At 41.8% G+C, this 12965-nt stretch overlaps 1 long non-coding RNA gene across 21 annotated transcripts in view; it reads left to right on the forward strand.

Annotated features, from left to right (window-relative positions):
* The first annotated feature begins 2611 nt into the window (after nucleotides 1–2611).
* Nucleotides 2612–12965, forward strand: part of LOC132674323 (uncharacterized) — a 60346-nt gene continuing 49992 nt past the window's right edge. For 4 of the 21 annotated variants that reach the window (XR_014136262.1, XR_014136253.1, XR_014136257.1 and 1 more), the window contains exon 1: nucleotides 2614–3382. This is a non-coding gene — a long non-coding RNA (uncharacterized LOC132674323). Of the gene's footprint in view, nucleotides 3383–12965 lie in introns of all 21 variants that reach the window. The other 17 variants (XR_014136249.1, XR_014136250.1, XR_014136256.1 and 14 more) reach the window with 9 other exon arrangements.

A 12965-nucleotide genomic window follows, 5' to 3' on the forward strand; every position in this document is an offset into this window, starting at 1 on the left:
GTTCTCAGTTTTCAACAGTCTCTTATGCTTTGGCTCTCTCCCACTCTAACCTCTTTTTTTTTTTTTTTTTTCTTTTTTCCTTCCCCTCCCCCATGGGTTTCTGTTATGTTTCTCAGGATCCACATAAGAGTGAAACCATATGGTATCTGTCTTTCTCTGTATGGCTTATTTCACTTAGCATCACACTCTCCAGTTCCATCCATGTTGCTACAAAAGGCCATATTTCATTTTTTCTCATTGCCACGTAGTATTCCATTGTGTATATAAACCACAATTTCTTTATCCATTCATCAGTTGATGGACATTTAGGCTCTTTCCATAATTTGGCTATACAATAGGTTTTTTTGAGGAGGAGGTGATGTTGATGTTCTAAATCCTGATAATGTGTGTAATATATATATGTAAATATATGCAAATATATATGTAAATAAATATATATGTAAATATATATATTTGTATTGTTTCCCAGCAAGCATAATACCCAAGAAAAAAAGACATCTGCACAGAAAAACATACATGAATTTTCATAGCAGCATTCCTCCTGATACCCACAAAGTGTGAACAACCCAAATGTTCACTGACTGGTGAATAAATAAAATGTAATATACCCATACAATAGAATATCATTTGCCAATAAAAAGAAATGATATATGCTACAAAACATATCAACCTTGAAAAACACGCTAAGAGGGGTACCTGGGTGGCTCAGTCTGTTAAACTCTGACTCTTGATTGATTTCAGGTCAGGTTGTGATCTCACTGCCGTGGGTTTGAGCCTCACATTGGGCTCTGCACTACTGACAGCATGGACCCAGAGGATTCTGTCTCTCCCTCTCTCTGCCCCTCCCCCACTCACATTTCCTCTCTCTCTCTCTCTCAAAATAAATACTTTTTTTAAATGTTACAAAAAGAAAAACACACAAAGAAATTATTGACAAAAGATGTATGGTTTCATTTCTGTAAAATAACTATGAAACACAAATTGATAGAGAAAGAAAGATTTGTGGATGCTTAGATGTTGAGGCAGGAGGAAAATAAGGTTTGGACAGCCAAGGTACTTGCAGAACGATGCAAAGGTTCTAAAATGTAATGATTGCACCACTGTGTGAACATATGAAAAAACACGGAATTGAATAGTTTTAAAAGAGTAAATTGGTGAGCACAAGCCCCATTTTGGGTGAGCCCTGTTTCTCTGGCTCCCTCTCCCTGTCCCTTGTGGGATTCTCTCTCTCTCTCTCTCTCTCTGCTCCTCATTCACTTGCACCCTTTAAATAAACAAATAAGTAAATAAATAAATACTGTCTAAAAAAAGATGAAAAAGAGTAAATTGTTGACATGTGAATCATATCTCAATACAGCTGTTGCAAAACACAAAAGATAAACTCGAGATAATAGCTACATCAGTAAAAGCATCAAAAATTTCATGTCTCCAGGGGCGCCTGGGTGGCTCAGTCGGTTGGGCGTCCGACTTCGGCTCAGTTCATGATCTCACGGTCCGTGAGTTCGAGCCCCGCGTCGGGCTCTGTGCTGACAGCTCAGAGCCTGGAGCCTGTTTCGGATTCTGTGTCTCCCTCTCTCTCTGACCCTCCCCTGTTCATGCTGTCTCTCCCTGTCTCAAAAATAAATAAACGTTAAAAAAAAAAAAATTTAAAAAAAAAAAAAATTAAAAATTTCATGTCTCTGAAGAACCTTGAGAAGGAAGATGTAATAACCATTAGCTGCCATTATATTTTTACCATTCAGTGCTAAAGCATAGTATAAAATCATTGTTAAAAAAGAGTATGATATGACTCTAAGTATATATTGCTGTCACAGAAGTCTAGAAACCAAAACAGGTGTAGATAGAGCAATTCACTGTTTAATAAAAGTGAAATTTCAAATTGTATGTCAAGGATAGTTTAGCAATAGGTCATACTACAGTAAGCTATCTTTGGGACCCACTATCCCATACCACATACTAAGATAGATTCTTGGAGGAATAAACATTAAAATGTCGTTAAAACTAATACACCTCAGAAGACAATGGAAAATCTGCATGTCGTCTAGGGTTTGAAGAGAATTTTTTAAGGCAAGGCAAAAAAGCCAGATTATTTCTTCAAAAAGACTCCTTTGGCTACACAGAAATTAAGTATTTTATAGAAACAAATTAAAGAAAGCAAAACAGTTATGCATTGAAGAGATGCGTAAAACACACTTGATAACGCACACAAGCAATTCTTGGTAGATGTACTAATAAATCAGGATTTAAAAGGACCTTTATTAACTTCATAACGACCACCCACTGAAATCCACATCACGCAGGACAATGGTAGAAACTTTAGAACTGTTGCTGAATAACTAAACATGCCTGGTATTGGTGCTGTCCCACAACTTAGTATGGAAACCCTGGCTCGTATTATGGCATGATTTGAAAAATAAAAAATCGAAATAAAAGTACAGCTGTATATAGAGGAATTTACTACATAACAAGAGGGGAATTTCGAATCAGTACGTCAAGGATAGTTTATCAATAGATCATACTACAGTTGGCTGTATTTCCCACGAGAAGGGAGAAACGGATCCACTAACCCACACTACTCTCCTACGAAAACACATTCATAAAATATCACCGAACGTAATACATTTTGAAGAAAATTATAAAATCTGTAAGTAATCTGGAGTTTGAAGAGAATTTTTAAGGCAAGGCGGGAAACCCAGAAATCACTTGTTACAAAAGCGTCCTCTGGGACGACTCCTCCGCCCCCACCCCCAGCCTTGCCTTTCTGCCTTCTAAACACAGAACGGGCGTGACTCCAGCCCCATTCGACTCCCTCGGGCCAGAACCCGCCCTCTGCCTTCAGGCTGGGCCAACTCCTGGGGCCTCAGCACCCACGGGTGACGACACTACCGCTTCCGGCCTCCAAAGCGTCGGGCGTGGCCGCAGCCCAAGCCCTGGAGCCCCGCCCCTTGCGGCGAGAGGCAGGAAGCGGAAGTGGCGTCACTGGCCCGCGGCGGTCTGTGTCCAGTTGCTTAGCGCCTTTCCGAGCCTCTCCTTTTGGTCGTCTTGCGGTGCTTGGTGTCGTCGGTGAGGCCGCGTGCCAGGAAGGTTCGGATGCAAGGAGGGCGTTAAAGGACAGGTGTGGCCCGGCCTCCGAGGGGCCTCCTTAAAGGGGCCGGGTCCCCTCCGCTCGCCCCCTTCGCGGCCGCTGGCGCCCGCGTTGGGCCGGCCGAGAGGAGCGGTGAGGGCGCACCTGCGAAGTGTTTTCGGCTACGGTGCCTCCTTGTTCAAATTCCTCCTAAGTAACCGTTGTGACTCTTCTCCAGGAGGATGAGAATTTCCGCTGGGCAAGTCAGGTTGGCCCGGCCCTGCGGTGGTCACCGCCCTGTCGCTCCTGGCTGTCCCGGTGAGCCCTGGGGAAGCGTTGGTTCAAAGGGCCCTTCCTCTAGTATGCAGAAAGACGTTTCTTGCGAGCATTTGGAATGTGTTTGCCGGTTCTTGTTGAGCGTCCCCTACAGGTAGAAAGAAAAGAGACTTGTTAGGTTCGAGGGTGTGCATATTTCTCTAGATAAATAACGAACATGTGTAAGCCACAAGTCATCCTTCCAGGTGAAAGTAAGAATGCTCAGCTGTCTTGTCCTCTGATCGTCCTGGGGCCCTGCCTCCCCCACAAACTATCAGAAGAAGGGCCTCCGGGAGAAAAAGACGTTATGGGCTTTATAACGCTGGTTCCAGAATGACCGAGTTTACCCTTAACAAGATGTGTGGACTAAGTGTGGTCTTTGCCCTCAGTTTTTGTGCTGTAAAATCTGAAGCTTTCAACAGAATTTGATCATCCAGCACAGTGAATGTTGGTTATAGCAGTTTCACCCATTTTGACCGTTTTGCATGTTTGCTCTCTGCATAACAATACATTTTACGGGAACTGTTTGAGAGTGTAAGTTGAAAATGAAATGCATACATGATACTTTTAAATACTTGGTAATGTATCTTGTAAAAGACGTTATCCTACTAAAACCACAGTTCTTTCTTGGACCCAGGAAGATTGAAAATGAAAATGCCTCTTAAATCTGCTCCGTGTAGAAGCTGAACTTCCCCACATTATTCTAACATAAGTTTTTGGTGATTTTTGGATCTAAGACCCAGTCAGTTTTTATATGATGATTATTTCAGTCTTTTAGTCTTTTTTTTTTTTTTTTAAGTGTGTTTATTTTGAGAGAGAACAAGTAGGGTAGGGGCAGAGAGAGTGGGGGCAGAGGATCCTAAGTGGGCTCCCTGCCGATTGTAGAAAGCCCAGTGTGGGGCGTGAACTCACAAACCGTGAGATCATGACCTGAGCCAAAGTTGGAGAGGCTTAACCGACTGAGCCACCCAGGCCCCCCTTTTAATCTTTTTTAACCTACTGTATTCCTTTTTGTTTGTGCATTACATTGACTTTTCATGAGTCTTATGTGTTCTTTTATTTTTATTTAAAAAAAAAATTTTTTTTAACGTTTATTCATTTTTGAGACAGAGAGAGACAGAGCATGAATGGGGGAGGGTCAGAGAGAGAGGGAGACACAGAATCGGAAGCAGGCTCCAGGCTCTGAGCCGTCAGCACAGAGCCCGACGCGGGGCTCGAACTCCCGGACCGTGAGATCATGACCTGAGCTGAAGTCGGATGCCCAACCGACCAAGCCACCCAGGCGCCCCTTATGTGTTCTTTTAGAAAGTCACACATTTTGAAAATTCTGATTTTATTTTTCACAATATTTTTAGATGTTTCCTCCATTTCTTGTATTTTCTGTCAACTTGGTAATTGGGTCCAGAACAGAGGGTGGCAAACTTTTTGTCTGGAAAGGTCCAGAAAGTAATTACTTGATGGTCTGCAGGCCATAAGGTATCAGAATTACTCAGCTCTGCCTTTGTAGTTTTCAGGCAGTAATAGATCTGAGTCAACAAATGGGGATAGGTGTTCCAAGAAAACTATTTAGCAATCAGCCTTGTGACAAACATGTGCCAGTTCCTGATGTAGAGGCTTCAAACATCGTTTCCAAATATCCTATAGGTGATGTGTACATTAAATTGCATTCCATCAGGAAGACTTGAATTTATACCATCCCTCAGATGCCCAGTTTGATTGCCTACTTAAGTTAGTGATCACCAGAGCTGTTTTCAAGATAGACTTTTCCTTTGGAATAACAAAAGTCACATATGGGGTGACTTTTTTTTTTCTTGAGAGAATGCGCAAGCACGCCCACTTGGGGGAGGGGCAGAGGAAGAGAGAATCTTTTTTAAAAAAAAATTTTTTTTAATGTCTATTTTTGAGTGAGAGAGACAGAGTGTGAGGGGGGAGGGGCAGAGAGAGAGGGAGACAGAATCTGAAGTAGGCTCCAGGCTCTGAGCTGTCAGCACAAGAGCCCAATGCGGGGCTTGAAATAGTAGACCGCAGACTGTGAGATCATGACCTGAGCTGAAGACGGATGACCAACTGACTGAGCCACCCAGGCGGAGAGGGAGAGAATCTTAATCAGGCTCCATGCCCAGGCTGGATCACACTCTTTCTAAAACAATACAATATAATATATATTATGTATGTAATATTACATAATCATACTCTAAAGTTAAATAATATTTATTATTACACTTAATGTATATATGCTTTAAAAAAGATGTTTAACCAACTGAGCCAACCAGGCATCTGGGTTTATTTTGATACTCATTAAGATTCTGAGTATTTTTGAGTATTCTTTCTAAGTACATTTTTTTTTTTTTTTTTTTTTTTTTTGAGAGAGAGAGGGCACATGGTGGTGTGGGGGGAGAGGGAGAGAAAGAATCTTAAGTAGGCTCCATACTCATCACAGAGCCTGACACAGGGCTCCATCCCATGACCCAGAGATCCTAACCTGAGCCAAAATCAAGAGTCAGATGCTCAAAGGATGAGTCATCCAGATACTCACTAACAATTGCTTTAGTTCTGTTAATACATGTGTGAGTAAATTTTTGTGTATAGTGTTTCAATTTGCGGGGGTGTGTTTCAAGGTAAGGGTAAGATGCTCAGGTTGGTTTTCTTGGTCAAAGGGCAAGTATACAGGGCCCCCTGGATGGTTCAGTTGGTTAAGCAGCCACCTCCTGTTATCAGCTCAGGTCTTGATTTCAGGATCATGAATTTAAGCCCCATGTTGGGCTCCATGCTGGGCGCAGAGCCTACTTAAAAAAAGAAAAAAGGACAAATGTACATACTTTTAGATGGATACTATAAATTCTGTTAGAAAATTATTGTGGCATGTGTCAGTTTGTGAATCACCTTTTTAGAACTCCTAAAGATTAAGGAGAAACATAAGGAACAAATTTTATTTATATTGTCTGGGCACTTGTTTCAAAAAGAATATTGTGTCCGTTTTTATCTGAGTGCTCAAATGCCTTTGCAGAAGTACAATGTTTTGCTTTATGTTATAGTGTGTGCAAACATTTTATGTGAGACTTAAGTGGTTTTTATGTTGTAACTCTATTTTTGTCTTCCTTTTCTTTGTACTGTACTGTAACATTTTTGGTAGTTAGTAGAAATTGTCTCACATCCCACAAGGGGTCATTGAGTTCCTTTAATAAACTAGACTGTGTTCTTGGGACAGGGAAGTCCATAACATAGTACTGCCACCATACGGCTTATAGTCTATCTGAGAGTACAGACTTCAAGTGAATACTGGCAAGTTTGTGACAGGAACATAAGAATGGCACAATATGAGGTGGTAATACCTATCGGGAGGGATTGATAGAGATTATATATGTGTGTGTGGATATATTTATATATTTTTTAATGTTTATTTTCGAGAAAGAAACCACAAGTAGGGGCAGAGAGAGAAGGGGACAGAGGATCTGAAGCAGTCTCTGCACCGACAGCAGTGAGCCCCAAACTCACGAACCTTGGGATCATGACCTGAGCCAAAGTTGGACGCTTAACCGACTGAGCCACCGAGGCGTCCTGGGAGGGATTGATATTTAACTTCCGAAGGGAAGCATGAGCAGGATTTACCTAGGCAGATTTTGAATGGGGGTGAGGATTTGTAGAGTGGGTAAGAAGGATGTCAGGTGAAGGGAACTTCATGAGCAAAATAGAGCTTAGTGTATTTCTTGAACTGATGGAAGAGTGTTGGGAGAAGGTGAACAGACAGCGAGTGGTGAGAGATGGAGTAGAGGACAAGGGCAGGACCAGGGGAAAGAGTAAGGCAGTCTAGCCAGGATTCTAAGGCCATCGACACTTCTGAAGTGCCTAAGCAGGGGAATGATTTGAATCCATTTACAACATAGATAGAATTCACTAACTCCCACTTTGGGAATGGATAAGAGTGAGGGTATGGAGTCAGGATAGAATTTTAGGATGCATAAGTTTTATCTTTATTTATTTATTATTAAAGAAATACTTTTTTTTAATGTTTATTTTGAGAGGGAGGGAGGAGCAGAGAGATCTAGTTTAAAGGGTTCAAGGGGCACTTGAGTGGTTCAGTCGGTTGAGCATCTGACTTCATTTCAGGTCATGATCTTGCAGTTGACGAGTTTGAGCCCCACGTCACGCTGTATGCTGACAGCTCAGAGCCTGGAGCCTGTTTCAGATTCTGTGTCTCCCTCTCTCTCTGCCCCTCCCCCGCTCATGCTCTGTCTCTCTGTCTCAAAAATAAATAAACATTAGAAAAAAATTTTAAAGATTGTTATTGATTCTTCTCGAAATGTTTGTTAGAATTCACCAGGGAGCCAGTTGATCCTGCTCTTCTGATTTTTGGGAGTTTTTTTAATTGTTGACGCAAAAATGAACAAAGCTTTTAGAATTTCTAAATTAAAAAATTTAAAAAAAAAAGGAAGAGAGTTTTATTCCCGCTGCCTGGGATACACAGTCTTCACCAAAGCATGGTAGCCCCAGTAAAGGAACATTTAGTGTAGGGTTGTATAAATCTTTTACATAAAAGGTTACAAATTATTAGACAAAGGACATTTCAGAAAGCTGCAGACCTTACTGTAAGACTCTAGTATACGCACGGCCATCTGACTTTAATCTTATAGGAACCAGGGAACTTTCTTCTTTTTTCTTATCTTTCGTGTTTGGAATGTTTGGTTTTCTTTCTTTTTTTCTTTTAAATTTACATCCAAGCAATTAGCATATGGTGCATTAATGATTTCACAAGTAGATTCCTTAATGCCCCTTACCCATTTAGCCCATGCCCCCTCCCACAACCCCTCCAGCAACCTTCTGTTCTCCATATTTAAGAGTCTCTTATGTTTTGTTCCCGTCCCTGTTTTTATATTATTTTTGCTTCCCTTCCCTTAGGTTCATCTGTTCTGTCTTAAAGTCCTCATATGAGTGAGGTCATATGATATTTGTCTTTCTCTGACTAATTTCTCTTAGCATAATCCCCTCCAATTCCGTCCACATAGTTGCAAATGGCAAGATTTCATTCTTTTTGATTGCCGAGTAATACTCCATTGTGTATATATACCACATCTTCTTTATCCATTCATCCATCGATGGACATTTGGGCTCTTTCCATACTTTGGCTATTGTTGATAGTGCTGCTATAAACATGGGGGTGCATGTGCCCCTTCGAAACAGCACACCTGTATCCCTTGGGTAAATGCCTAGTAGTGCAATTGGTGGGTCATAGAGTAGTTCTATTTTTAGTTTTTTGAGGAATCTCCGTACTGTTTTCCAGAGTGGCTGCACCAGTTTGCATTCCCACCAGCAGTACAAAAGAGATCCTCTTTCTCCGCATCTTGCCAACATCTTTTGTTGCCTAAGTTGTTAATGTTAACCATTCTGACAGGTGTGAGGTGGTAGCTCATTGTGGTTTTGCTTTGTATTTCCCTGATGATGAGTGATGTTGAGCATTTTTTTACGTGTCGGTTGGCCATCTGGATGTCGTCTTTGGAGAAGTGTCTCTTCATGTTTCGCCCATTTCTTCATTGGATTATTTGCTTTTTGGGTGTTGACTTTGATAAGTTCTTTATGGATTTTGGATACTGACCCTTTATCTGATATATCATTTGCAAATATCTTCTCCCATTCTGTCGGTTGTCTTTTAGTTTTGCTGATTGTTTCCTTTACTGTGCAAAAGCTTTTTATTTTGATGAGGTCCCAGTAGTTCCTTTTTGCTTTTGTTGCCCTTGCCTCCGGAGACGTGTTGACTAAGAAGTTGCTGTGGCCAAGATCAAAGAGGCTTTTTGCCTGCTTTCTCCTTGAGGATTTGGGTGCATCAACTTTTTTTTTTTTTTTTTTAATTTTTTTTTTCAACGTTTTTTATTTTATTTTTGGGACAGAGAGAGACAGAGCATGAACTGGGGAGGGGCAGAGAGAGAGGGAGACACAGAATCGGAAACAGGCTCCAGGCTCCGAGCCATCAGCCCAGAGCCTGATGCGGGGCTCGAACTCACGGACCGCGAGATCGTGACCTGGCTGAAGTCGGACGCTTAACCGACTGCGCCACCCAGGCGCCCCGGGGTGCATCAACTTTTAAGGGCAGTAGGTACAAAGTAGTAATCCGAATGCTTTGGCATACTAAGATCTCTCATTATGTGTCATTTCCATTTGATGATAGAATGCTACTGCCTGTGCCCGGTCTCATAAGATAGGCACGTCAGACAATACCCAGTTCGTGACGGGACACTAAATCCGCTTGGTCACTTGATGTCTCATGGTTACTTATTTAGTCTCTACCATGTATTTATTAGTGGTAAGCCATAAGTTGTTCCTGAAAAGAGTAGGTATATGTAGAAGAGGTCATAGATTTGCTCCAACCTACAAGACTATGCCACGAATCTCCTTCTCGTGGTTGCCAGAGACTACCAACAACTTCCTATTTACTGTGGACAATTCAAGTGCCTTGGGAAATGATGGCTCACAGGGATTAAGTGCTTGAGAAGTTTGTACTGCTGCCAGAACTTGCTGCAGAATGCTCTTACTCTGGTCACACTTAAATCCGGAGGCCTTATAGGTGACTCTGTAGATGTATTAAAGTACATTCAAATGTGGTATATGTTACCTCTAATCAAGAAGTTCTGTCAGGGGCACCTGGGTAGCTCAGTCGGTTAAGCATCTGATATCAGCTCAGACTATGATCTCAGTTTGTGCATTCGAGCCCCGCCTTGGGCTCCACACTGACAGTGTGGAGCCTGCTTGAGATTCTCTCTCTCTCTCCCTCTCTCTGCCCCTCCCCAACTCATGCTTTCTCTGTCTCAAAATAAATAAAAATAAGTTCTCTGTCAAATGGTATGCCTTTTGGTGGGGGGAGCAGAAGGCATTATGTACAGTAACTTGGACCAATTCCTCGTGGGGCTGTCTTGACATACCTGCCCCTGAACTTGGTTGAGTTGGTATACCACTCCTTTGTGCATGTTTTATAGAGATGTGTAAAGTATCTGCTACTTTCATTGGATCCAGTCCCCGTAATGTCCACATGATGGACCATGTGTTGTGTTGTGGAAAGTCAAGACCTTTGAGGACTGTGTTTTGGCAGAGTACAGGAGAATGGACACAGCCCTGGGCCAGTGCTGTGGAGATACACTCGGTCTTGCCAGGTAAAAACCAGATGCTTCCAGTTATTTTATGAAATTTGTATGGAGAAAACGGCGTTACCTACATCAGTAGCTGCATTCCAGATGCCAGAGTTGGTGCTCGTTTGTTCCAGTAATGATACTATATTTAGAATCAGCATTACTAATCTTGTTTCCCAATACCTGTGAGGAAAGGGTGGCTTCTGGGCCTTCAGCATAGATTGACGAAGGAGGTCTGTGCAGGCCACACGTGATATATACAGGCGACATCGCTGTCTCTAGGATTGGCTCCTTAATGTTACGCCAGCGAAACTTTGCCTTATCGTCATCATTAACCATAGGTCAGCATGGAGTCCAAATTTCAACCATCCGACCAAAATAAGCTGTTAGAGCCATCTAACATGACGAGCTAAATTCATGAGCTAATATGTCAAATCCAGATTTTCTAGTATGTACACCCATGTCTTTGAAACAGCTCTGTCTTGCGTGATACTCTATCCTCCTTGGTCTAACACCCTAAAACCCATTTTCACACATGTTCCTCAAGATTTTTATGATACATGTTAGTGGAGTTGGAGTTATTTTTGCAGCTATTGTCTTCTACCTTATAGTTTATACCTGTCCCACGGGATTTTGTATTAATTGTGAATCTAGAGACATAGCAAGTGGTTGTGGTGGATCTTAAGAACAAGCATTTCCTTGCCGAGTATCTGCACCAAGTGAGATTATCAAAGCTTTGTCAAGTAGAAGAAGGCCAGTCTCCTCAGAAACTAAGGGACAAACTACCTTCCTGACAAGAGAGGTTCAGTGTCTTGTGGCTTCCTAGTCATGCATTTGATCTGGGTCCAAGTAGGTGTCCCCGTGTCAAAGTTCACCTGTCATTTTTTTTCCTGACTAATACCTTCATTTTCACATCAAAAACTAGATGAGACTGACCTTAGCTGCTGTTGTACAAATACATTTGATAAATAATACAAAACATGGGTTCTCTGAAAAGATTCATAAAACAGACACATGTTAGGCAGAGTGTGATTTGGAATTGCTCCTCTGCCAAGGCAAGAAGGAGGGAACAGACCTGATGGACTTGAGTGTTTCCCACCAAGACACTGTTGAGTCTACTCAGTATTTGAAATGTATTCTGGGGGGTTTTTGGTCAAAACCTTGGCATTCTTCTTCTTACCTTTTTGTATCAAAGGTAGACCAACAATGGTTCTCTTTTCTGTCTTTACCCAGAAACCAACAATATAGTGTATGTGTGTGTGTTATAACCCTTTCTTCTTGCATGCTTGATTGATTTCCCATATCACTTATGAGGTGATATATCAATTATTAGTCTTTTCCCAAGGGAGTGTTGGATCTTTAAGGTCTAGTATACTTTCTGTATACGGAGCTCATTTGTGCTCATTGCCGGGTACTGGGATGTGATTTCTTATCCATAGAAAGAATAAAGGAATAAATTCTGAGAGATGAGAGCTTAAAAGGAAGCCCAGAGCTTCAAGGTTCTGCAGCATCCATTAAGAAAAAAGTTTAAGTGTGTCAACCAAATAAAATATTTCATTTTTTTCTTTTTTCCTATGCCTAACAACAGTCTAGACCAGTGCTAATGCAAGTGTAATGTGTAGATCATATATAATTAAAATGTTTTCAGTGCCCACAATAAACAAAGTGAAAGAAGTGTCATTATTTTTTTTTAACGTTTGTTTATTTTTGAGAGAGCGACAGAGCACAAGTTGGGGAGGAGCAGAGAGAGAGAGGGAGACACAGAATCTGAAGCAGGCTCCAGGCTCTGACTGTCAGCACAGAGCCCGATGTGGGGCTCGAACCCACAAACTGTGAGATCGTGACCTGAGCCGAAGTCAGTTGCTTAACCGACTGAGCCACCCAGGCACCCCAAAAGTGTCATTATTTCTAAGAATATATGTTATTTTACCAGATATACTCTTTTTTTTTTTTTAAGTTGTATTTATTTTGAGAGACAGTGCAAGCAGGGGAGGGACAGAGCAGAGGGGAAGGGGGACAGAGGATCCAAAGCAGGCTGTGTGCTGACAGCAGAGAGTCTAATACGGGGCTCAAACTCACAAACCATGAGATCGTGACCTGAGCTGTAGTCTGATGCTTAACCAACTGAGCTACCCAGGTGTCCGTTTACCAGATATATCCTAAATACCATTTAAGCATGTAACCAATATTTAGAATTTGAGGTATTTGACATTCTTTCCTTCAAATTCAGTCTTCAAAATTATTGGACACTAAATTTGGTCAGATATACTTCTCTTTATATCTTACAGAATTTACCGCTGAAAGACAATTAAAAATCCCCAAGTTATCTCAGGGTTGCCTGGGTGGCTCAGTTGGTTAAGCGTCTGACTCCATTTCCACTCAGGTCAGGATCTCATGGTTTGTGAGATCGAGCCCTGCTTCGGGCTCTGAGCTGACAGCAAAGAGCCTGCTTCGTACTCTCTCGCTCCCTC

This window comes from Panthera onca, chromosome A2 (genome assembly GCF_046562875.1).
Source record: "Panthera onca isolate mPanOnc1 chromosome A2, mPanOnc1 haplotype 2, whole genome shotgun sequence".
Lineage (NCBI taxonomy): Eukaryota > Metazoa > Chordata > Mammalia > Carnivora > Felidae > Panthera > Panthera onca.